Source organism: Scyliorhinus canicula, chromosome 31 (genome assembly GCF_902713615.1).
Source record: "Scyliorhinus canicula chromosome 31, sScyCan1.1, whole genome shotgun sequence".
Classification (NCBI taxonomy): Eukaryota; Metazoa; Chordata; class Chondrichthyes; order Carcharhiniformes; family Scyliorhinidae; genus Scyliorhinus; species Scyliorhinus canicula.
In genome coordinates this window covers 10,047,485-10,057,519 of record NC_052176.1, presented here as the reverse complement: position 1 = coordinate 10,057,519, position 10,035 = coordinate 10,047,485, and the positions used below count along the sequence as shown (strand labels likewise).

At 46.1% G+C, this 10,035-nt stretch overlaps 1 protein-coding gene across 6 annotated transcripts in view; it reads left to right on the top strand.

Annotated features, from left to right (window-relative positions):
- LOC119959009 overlaps nt 1–10,035 on the top strand; it is a 478,444-nt gene that overhangs the window by 92,957 nt on the left and 375,452 nt on the right. The window lies entirely within an intron of this gene.

Genomic DNA, 10,035 nt, shown 5'->3' with positions numbered 1-10,035 from the left:
GCATTAAAATATACACACCAACCCATCTCCTTGCCTGCAAGTACTCTCCTTTGTCATTGTTACCTTCCCCACTGCATCACTACGTGCTTTGGCGTCCTGACTATCGTCTACCTTAGTTGCTGGACTACAGATCCGGTTCCCATTCCCCTGCTAAATTAGTTTAAACCCTCCAGAAGAGTACTAGAAAACCTCCCCCCCCAGGATATTGGTGCCCCTCTGGTTCTGATGCAACCCGTCCTGCTTGTACAGGTCCCACCTTCCCCAGAATGCGCTCCAGTTATCCAAATACCTGAAGCCCTCCCTCCTACACCATTCCTGCAGCCACATGTTCAACTGCACTCTCTCCCTATTCCTAGCCTCGCTATCACGTGGCACCGGCAACAAACCAGAGATGACAACTCTGTCTGTCCTGGCCTTTAACTTCCAGCCTAACTCCCTAAACTTGTTTATTACCTCCACACCCTTTTTCCTACCTACATCGTTGGTACCAATGTGCACCACGACTTCTGGCTGCTCCCACTCCCCCTTCAGGATCCTGAAGACACGATCAGAGACATCCCTGGCCCTGGCACCCGGGAGGCAACATACCTTTCGGGAGTCTCGCTCGCGACCACATAATCTCCTATCTATTCCCCTAACCATTGAATATCCTATTACTATTGCTTTTCTATGCTCCCCCTTCCCTTCTGAGCCCCAGAGCCAGACTCAGTGGCAGAGACCTGGCCGCTGGGGCCTTCCCCCGGTAGGCCATCACCCCCAACAGCATCCAAAACGGTATACTTGTTTTGAAGGGGAACGGCCACGAGGGATCCCTGCACTGTCTGCCTGTTAGTCTTCTTTCCCCTGAATGTAACCCAGCTACTCTTGTCCAGTACCTTTGGTGTGGCTACCTCCCTGTAACTCTTCTCTATGACCCCCTCTGCCTCCCGGATGATCCGAAGTTCATCCAGCTCCAGCTCCAGTACCTTAACACGGTCTCTGAGGAGCTGGAATAGGGTGCACTTCCCGCAGGTATAGTCAGCGGGGACACCAGTGGCATCCCTCACCACCCACATCCTACAGGAGGAGCATGGAACTGCCCTAGCCTCCATCCCCTCTTATTTTACAGAATTAGCTGCCCTGTGGACCAACTGGACCTCCGCCCTCCGACTCCAGTTCCAGTCAGCTGTATTCTAAACTCCTGGCTCCCTTCACGCTCTTTGATAAATATAGGAAATGAAATGTAAGGAGCACCTTACTCAATCCTCACCTAACTCCCTCAGTCACCAAATTCTCACTGTCGCACTCAAATGCCACAAGCTCAGCACTCCAGTGCAAACAATGTCTGCACTGTAACTAGCTCCTATTTATACTGTGACCCGAGCTTCTGAAAACTGGCCTAATGCAATTAACTAATTAACAAGCTCCGGCTGCAAGTAAGTCCAAGTAGAACCTTGTTTAAAGCTGATTCAAAATTCACCTTCTTATAGACCAAACAGCAACTTTTAAGTTAATTAACTAAATAAAAGGAATACTAGACTTTAAATAAAAATGAATCCTTATACTCCCTCAGTCACCAAACTCTCACTGTAGCACTCAATGCCTCAAGCTCAGCACTCCAGTGCAAACAGTATACAGTGCAGTGTATATCTTGTGTTGCCCTATTATGTATTCTCATGTATTTTCTTGAATTGTTTAAATCCCTTTTCTTCCATGTACTGAATGATCTGTTCAGCTGCTTGCAGAAAAATACTTTTCACTGTACCTCGGTACACGTGACAATAAACAAATCCAATCCAATCCAATCCAATCTTTTTTGTTTTATATATTTGTAAAAACTTTTGCTGCCTGTTTTTATATTCTGAGCAAGTTTACTCTCATACTCTATCTTACTCTTCTTTATAGCTTTTTAGTAGCTTTCTGTTGCCCCCTAAAGATTTCCCAGTCCTCTAATCTCCCAGTAATCTTTGCCACTTTATATGCTTTTTCCATCAATTTGATACTCTCCCTTATTTCAGTCAGAGAATTAGTCAGTTCCGTCTTCCAGATTTGAATGTGCCGTTCCCCTGTCCAGTAAATAAATGAGACAGTTACTGTTGTGGTTGGAGGATGCCTTTCCACTGTCCAGTTGTGAATGTATCAGATCCCCGTCCAATTGGAGTGTCATTCCCCTGTGCAGTTGTAGATGGATCAGTATCCTAAACAGCTTTAATTGTGTTTTTCTTTTGCCCAGAAAGTGAATAGTCAATTCCCTCCCCAGATTTGAGTGTGCCTTTCCTCTATCCACTTGTGAGGGAGTCTTTCTGCTCTCCAGTTTCGAATGGGTCAGTTTTGAATGTGTCTTTATCCTGTCCAGCAGTGAATGGGTCTGTTCCCAGTCCAGATGTGAGTGCGGCTTTCACCTGTCCAGTTGTGGATAGGTGAGTACCCGAACCAAATGTCATTGTGTCTTTCCCCTGTTCTATGCTGAATGGTCAATTCTCTTTCCAGGTTTGCCTGTACCTTCCCCTTGTCTAGTTATGAATGGTCAGTTCCCTGTCCAGTTTAGAACATAGAACATAGAACATAGAACGATACAGCGCAGTACAGGCCCTTCGGCCCTCGATGTTGCACCGACATGGAAAAAAAAACTAAAGGCCATCTAACCTACACTATGCCATTATCATCCATATGCTTATCCAATAATTTTTAAATGCCCTCAATGTTGGCGAGTTCACTACTGTTGCAGGTAGATCATTCCACGGCCTCACCACTCTTTGCGTAAAAAACCCACCTCTGACCTCTGTCCTATATCTATTACCCTCAATTTAAGGCTATGTCCCCTCGTGCTAGCCACCTCAATCCGCGGGAGAAGGCTCTCGCTGTCCACCCTATCTAACCCTCTGATCATTTTGTATGCCTCTATTAAGTCACCTCTTAACCTTCTTCTCTCTAACGAAAACAACCTCAAGTCCATCAGCCTTTCCTCATAAGATTTCCCTCCATACCAGGCAACATCCTGGTAAATCTCCTCTGCACCCGTTCCAAAGCTTCCACGTCCTTCCTATAATGAGGCGACCAGAACTGTACGCAATACTCCAAATGCGGCCGTACCAGAGTTTGGTACAGCTGCATCATGACCTCATGGCTCCGGAACTCAATCCCTCTACCAATAAAGGCCAACACACCATAGGCCTTCTTCACAACCCTATCAACCTGGGTGGCAACTTTCAGGGATCTATGTACATGGACACCGAGATCCCTCTGCTCATCCACACTACCAAGAATTTTACCATTAGCCAAATATTCCGCATTCCTGTTATTCTTTCCAAAGTGAATCACCTCACACTTCTCCACATTAAACTCCATTTGCCACCTCTCAGCCCAGCTCTGCAGCTTATCTATGTCCCTCTGTAATCTGGAACATCCTTCCGCACTGTCTACAACTCCACCGACTTTAGTGTCGTCTGCAAATTTACTCACCCATCCTTCTGCGCCCTCCTCTAGGTCATTTATAAAAATGACAAACAGCAACGGCCCCAGAACAGATCCTTGTGGTACGCCACTCGTAACTGAACTCCATTCTGAACATTTCCCATCAACTACCACTCTCTGTCTTCTTTCAACTAGCCAATTTCTGATCCACATCTCTAAATCACCCTCAATCCCCAGCCTCCGTATTTTCTGCAATAGCCGACCGTGGGGAACCTTATCAAACGCTTTACTGAAATCCATATACACCACATCAACTGCTCTACCCTCGTCTACCTGTTCAGTCACCTTTTCAAAGAACTCGATAAGGTTTGTGAGGCATGACCTACCCTTCACAAAACCATGCTGACTATCCCTAATCATATTATTCCTATCTAGATGATTATAAATCGTATCTTTTATAATCCTCTCCAAGACTTTACCCACCACAGACGTTAGGCTCACCGGCCTATAGTTACCGGGGTTATCTCTACTCCCCTTCTTGAACAAAGGGACCACATTTGCTATCCTCCAGTCCTCTGGCACTATTCCTGTAGCCAATGATGACCTAAAAATCAAAGCCAAAGGCTCAGCAATCTCTTCCCTGGCTTCCCAGAGAATCCTAGGATAAATCCTATCCGGCCCCGGGGACTTATCTATTTTCACCTTGTCCAGAATTGCCAACACTTCTTCCCTACGCACCTCAATGCCATCTATTCTAATAGCCTGGGTCTCAGCATTCTCCTCCTCAATATTATCTTTTTCTTGAGTGAATACTGACGAAAAGTATTCATTTAGTATCTCGCTTATCTCCTCAGCCTCCACACACAACTTCCCACCACTGTCCTTGACTGGCCCTACTCTTACCCTAGTCATTCTTTTATTCCTGACATACCTATAGAAAGCTTTTGGGTTTTCCTTGATCCTACCTGCCAAAGACTTCTCATGTCCCCTCCTTGCTCGTCTCAGCTCTCTCTTTAGATCCTTCCTCGCTTCCTTGTAACTATCAAGCGCCCCAACTGAAACTTCACGCCTCATCTTCACATAGGCCTCCTTCTTCCTCTTAACAAGAGATTCCACTTCTTGGTAAACCACGGTTCCCTCGCTCGACCCCTTCCTCCCTGCCTGACTGGTACGTACTTATCAAGAACATGCAATAGCTGTTCCTTGAACAAGCTCCACATATCCAGTGTGCCCAACCCTTGCAGCCTACTTCTCCAACCAACACATCCTAAGTCATGTCTAATGGCATCATAATTGCCCTTCCCCCAGCTATAACTCTTGCTCTGCGGGGTATACTTATCACTTTCCATCACTAACGTAAAGGTCACCGAATTGTGGTCACTGTCTCCAAAGTGTTCACCTACCTCCAGATCTAACACCTGGCCTGGTTCATTACCCAAAACCAAATCCAAAGTGGCCTCACCTCTTGTTGGCCTGTCAACATATTGTGTCAGAAAACCCTGCTGCACACATTGTACAAAGAACGACCCATCCAATGTACTCGAACTATATCTTTTCCAGTCAATATTAGGAAAGTTAAAGTCTCCCATAACAACTACCCTGTTACTTTCGCTCTTTTCCAGAATCATCTTCGCCATCCTTTCCTCTACATCTCTAGAACTATTAGGTGGCCTATACAAAACTCCCAACAGGGTGACCTCTCCTTTCCTGTTTCTAACCTCAGCCCATACTACCTCGGAAGAAGAGTCCCCATCTTGCATCCTTTCTACCACCGTAATACTGTCCTTGACTAGCAGCGCCACACCTCCCCCTCTTTTGCCCCCTTCTCTGACCTTACTAAAGCACCTAAGTAAGGTGGAAAGTTTGAGGGAGTCTTTCTCTAAATCAAGTTGTGAATGGATCAGCTCCCTCTCGAGATTTGAGTGTGCCTTTCCCCTGCCTAAGTTGTGAACGTGTGAGTTCCCCTCCATATTCAAGTGTGTCTTTCCCCTGTCCATTTGTGAGGGAATCTTTCCCCTATCCTGTTGTGAATGGGTCACTTCCCTCCTCCAGTTTTGAGTGTGTCTTTCCCCCCAAAGATTGTGAATGGGTCAGTTACCTGTCTAGATTTGAATGTTTTTCCCCCTATCCAGTTGAGGTTGGGTCTGTTTCCTTGGCAGATTTGGGTGCGACTTTCCCCTGTCCAGCAGTAAATGGGTCGGTTCCCAGTCCAGATGTTTGTGAGCCTTTCACCTGTCCAGTGGTGGATGGGTCAGTTCCCTAAACATATTTGATTGTGTCTTTCCCCTGTTCTGCGCTGAATGGTCAATTATCTTTCCAGGTTTGATTGTGCCTTCCCTCTATCCAATTATGAATGGCCAGTTCCCTGTCCAGTTTGAGGGAGTCTTTCCCTCATCCAGTTGTGAGTGGGTCAGATCTATCTCCAGATTTGAGTCTGCCTTTCCCCTGTCCTGTTGTGAGTGGGTCAGATCTATTTCTTGATTTGAGTGTGCCTTTCCCCGGTCCAGTTGTGAGTGAGTCAGATCTCTCTCCAGATTTGAGTCTGCCTTCCCCCTGTCCAGTTGTGAGTGGGTCAGATCTCTCTCCAGATTTGTGTCTGCCTTTCCCCGGTCCAGTTGTGAGTGAGTCAGATCTCTCTCCAGATTTGAGTCTGCCTTTCCCCTGTCCAGTTGTGAGTGGGTCAGATCTCTGTCCAGATTTGAGTGTGCCTTTCCACTGTCCAGTTGTGAGTGGGTCAGATCTCTCCCCAGATTTGAGTGTGCCTTTCCCCTGTCCAGCTGTGAGTGGGTCAGATCTCTCTCCAGATTTGAGTCTGCCTTTCCCCTGTCCAGTTGTGAGTAGGTCAGATCTCTCTCCAGATTTGAGTGTGCCTTTCCCCTGTCCAGTTGTGAGTGGGTCAGATCTCTCTCCAGATTAGAGTATGCCTTTCCCATGTCCAGCTGTGAGTGGATCAGATCTCTCTCCAGATTGGAGTATTGCTTTCCCCGGTCCACATATGAATGGTCTGTTCAGATTCCAGTTTGAGGGAGCTTTTCATCTGTCCAGTTGTGAATGTGTGAATGGATCAATCCCCTCTCTAGATTTGAACGTGCCTTTCACCTGGCCAGTTGTAATTGGGTCAGGTCCCTCTCCAGATCAGTGTGTGTTTCCCCGTCAAGTTGAAAATGAGTTAGTTCCCTCTCCAGATTTGAATGTGTCTTTCCCTGTTCAGTACGTGATTGAGTTACTGCCTTCTCCAGTTTGAAGTGTGCCTTTCCCCTCTCCTGTTGTGAATGGGTCAGTTCCCTCCTCCAGATTGGAGTGTGTCTTTCCGCTATCCTATTGTGAATTGGTCAGTTACCTCTCTAGATTTGAGTGTGTTTTTTTTCCCTGTCCAGTTGTGGTTGGGTCAGTTCCCTTGGCAGTTTTGAGTGTGTCTTTCCACTGACCGGTTGCGAATGAGTCCACTCCCTCTCCAGATTCAAGTGTATATTTCCACTGTCCAGTTGTAAATTTGTCAGTTCCTTTACCAAATTTGAAATGACATTAAATGAAATGAAAATCACTTATTGCCACAAGTAGGCTTCAAATTAATTTACTGTGAAAAGCCAAAAGTTGTCACATTCTGGCGCCTGTTCGGAGAAGCTGCTATGGAAAGTACCACTCTCCCCGAGTGTGTCTTTCCCTTGTCCAGTTGTGAACGGGGCAGTTTCCTCTCTAGATTTGAGTGTGTCTGTCCACTGTCCAGTTATGCATGTGTCAGTTCCTTGGCAACATTTGAGTGTGTCTTTCATTTGTCCAACTGTGAATGGTCAGTTCTCCCTTCCAGTTTGCCTGTCCCCTATCCAGATATGAATAGTTTGTTCCCCTTCTAGTTTGAGAGAGTTTTTCCCCAGTGCAGTTGTGAATGGGTCAGTTCCCGCTTCATATTTTAATGTGCCTTTCCTCTGTCTGGTTACTAATGGGTCAGTTTTCTCTCCAGATTTGAGTGTGTCTTTCTCGTGACAACTTCTGTATGGGTCAGTTCTCTGTCGCGATTTGATTGTGTCTTTCCATTGTACCTTAGTGAATGAGTCTGTTCCCTCTCCAGATACGAATGTGCCTTTTCATTGTCCAGTTGGGCAAGATGTTTTCCCTGTCCAGACATGAGTGTGTTTGATCCCTGTCCAGTTCTGAATGTGTCAGTTCCATGTCCAGATTTGAGTGTGTCTTTCCCCTGACCAGTTGTGGATGGATCAGTACCTTAAACAGCTTTGATTGTGATGTTTATTTTGTCTAGAAAGTGAATGGACAATTCCCTTTCCAGATTTAATTGATTTCTCCGTCCACTTGTGAATGGATCAGTTCCCTGTCGAAATGAGTGTGTATTTCCATTGTCCCTTTCTGAATGAGACTGTTCCATTTCCACTGCCCAGTTATGAATGTGCCATTTCCTATTTCAAATTTGAGTGTGTCTTTCCCATGTTCAGTTGTGAATGAGTTAGTTCCCCATCCAGATTTGAATCAGTTTTACTACTCTGCAGTTGTGAATGGGTCATTTCCCTGTCGGGATTTGAGTAGTCTTTCCACTGTCCTGTTGTGAATAAGTTCATTCCATCTCCAGATTGGAGTGTGCCTTCCCACTGTCCTGTTGTGAATGAGGCCATTCCATCTCCAGATTGGAGTGCGTCTTTCCACTGTCCAGTTACTATTGAGTTAGTTCCCCTTCCAGATTTGAGTCTGTTTTATTCCTCTCCAGATGTATATGGGTCAGCTCCCTGTCGAGATTGCAGTGTGCCTTTCTACTGTCCTGTTTTGAATGAGCCAGTTCCCTCTTCCAGATTTGAGTTTGCCTTTCCCCTGTCCAGAGATGAATGGTCAGTTCCCCATCCATTTTGAGAGATTTTATCCCCTCTACAGTTGTGAATGGGTTAGATCCCACTCCATATTTAAATGTGCGCTTCCCCTGTCCAGTTGTGAATGGGGACAGTTAGATCTCTACACTTGAATGGTATTTTCCCCTGTCCAGTTGTGGTTGGGTCTGTTTCCTTGGCAAATTTGAGTGTGACTTTCCCCTGTCCAGCAGTGAATGGGTCTGTTCCCATTCCAGATGTGAGTGCGTCTTCCACCTGCCGAGTGGAGGAAGGGTCAGTTCCCTCTCCAGCTTTGAGTGTATTTCCCCTGTCTAGTTGCGAGTGGGTCAGTTCCCTTGTCCAGAATTGAGTGTGTATGTCTCCTGATCAGTTATGAATGGGTCATGTACAGTTGTTAATGGGTTGTGTCTCACGTCCTGATTGAGTGTGCCTATCGCATGTCCATTTGTGGTGAGGTCAGTTCCCTGCCCAGATGGTGTTTGCCTTTCCACTGTTCAGTTGTGAAAGTTTACTTCCCTGTGTGGATTTGAGTGTGTTATTTCCCTGTCCAGTTATGAATTGTCAGTTCCTGTGCAGTTTGCACATTCCCCCTGTGTTTGTGTGGGTTTCGTCCCCACAACCCACAAATGTGCAAGCTAGGTGGATTGGCCATGCTAAACTACCCGTCAATGAGAAAAAATGAATTGGATACTCTAACTTTAAAAAAAAAATAATCAGTTCCTGTTCTGTTTGTGAGATTCTTTCCCCCACCCAATTGTGAATGGGTCAGATTCCTCCCCAGATGTAAGTGTGCTTTTACTCTGTCCATTTGTGAATGGTCTGTTCCCTCTCCAAATTCGAGTGTGTCTTTCCCATGTCCAGCATTGAATAGGTCAGCTCCCTGACGAGATTGCAGTGTGTTATTTCCCTGTCCAGATATCGTTTGTTCCCTTTCCAGTTTGAGAGAGTATTTCCCCTGTCCAGTTGTGAATGGGTCATTTGCCTCTCCAGATTTGAGTGTGTCTTTCCCCTATTCAATTGTGAGGTAGACTTTCCCTATCCTGTTGTGAATGGGTCAGTTCTCTCCTCCAGATTTGCATGTGTCCTTCCACTATCCTGTTGTGCACGGATCAGCTACCTCTCCAGAGTTGGATGTTTTTAACCCTGTCCATTTGTGGTTGGGTCAGTTCCCTTGACAGTTTTGAGTGTGTCTTTCCCCATTCCAGTTGCGAATGGGTCAGTTCCCTGTCGAGATTTGAGTGTGTCTTTCCACTGTGCTGTTGTGAATGAGCACATTACCACTCCAGATTCAAGTGTGTATTTCCACTGTCCAGTTGTGAACGTGGCAATTTCCTCTCCAGATTTGAGTGAGCATTACCACTGTCCAGTTTTGAATGTGACAGTTCCCGATGAAGATTTGAGTGTATGTTTCACTAGTCCACTTGAGGGAGTTTTTCCTCTGTCCTGGTGTAAAAGGGTCAGATCCCTCTTCCAGATTTGAGTGTGCCTTTCCACTGTCCAGTGATGAATGAGTTAGTTCCCTGACCATATTTGAGTTACTTTTACTCCTCTCTCGTTGTGAATGGGTCAGTTCTCTGCCGGGATTTGTGTGTGCCTTTCCACAGTCCTGTTGTGAATGAGTCTGTTCCCTCTCCAGATTGGAGTGTGCCTTCCCACTGTCCTGTTGTGAATGAGTCTGTTCCCTCTCCAGATAGGAGTGTGTCTTCCCACTGTCCTGTTGTGAATGAGTCTGTTCCCTCTCCAGATTGGAGTTTGCCTTTCCATTGTCGAGTTGTGAATGAGTCTGTTCCCTCTCCAGATTGGAGTGTGC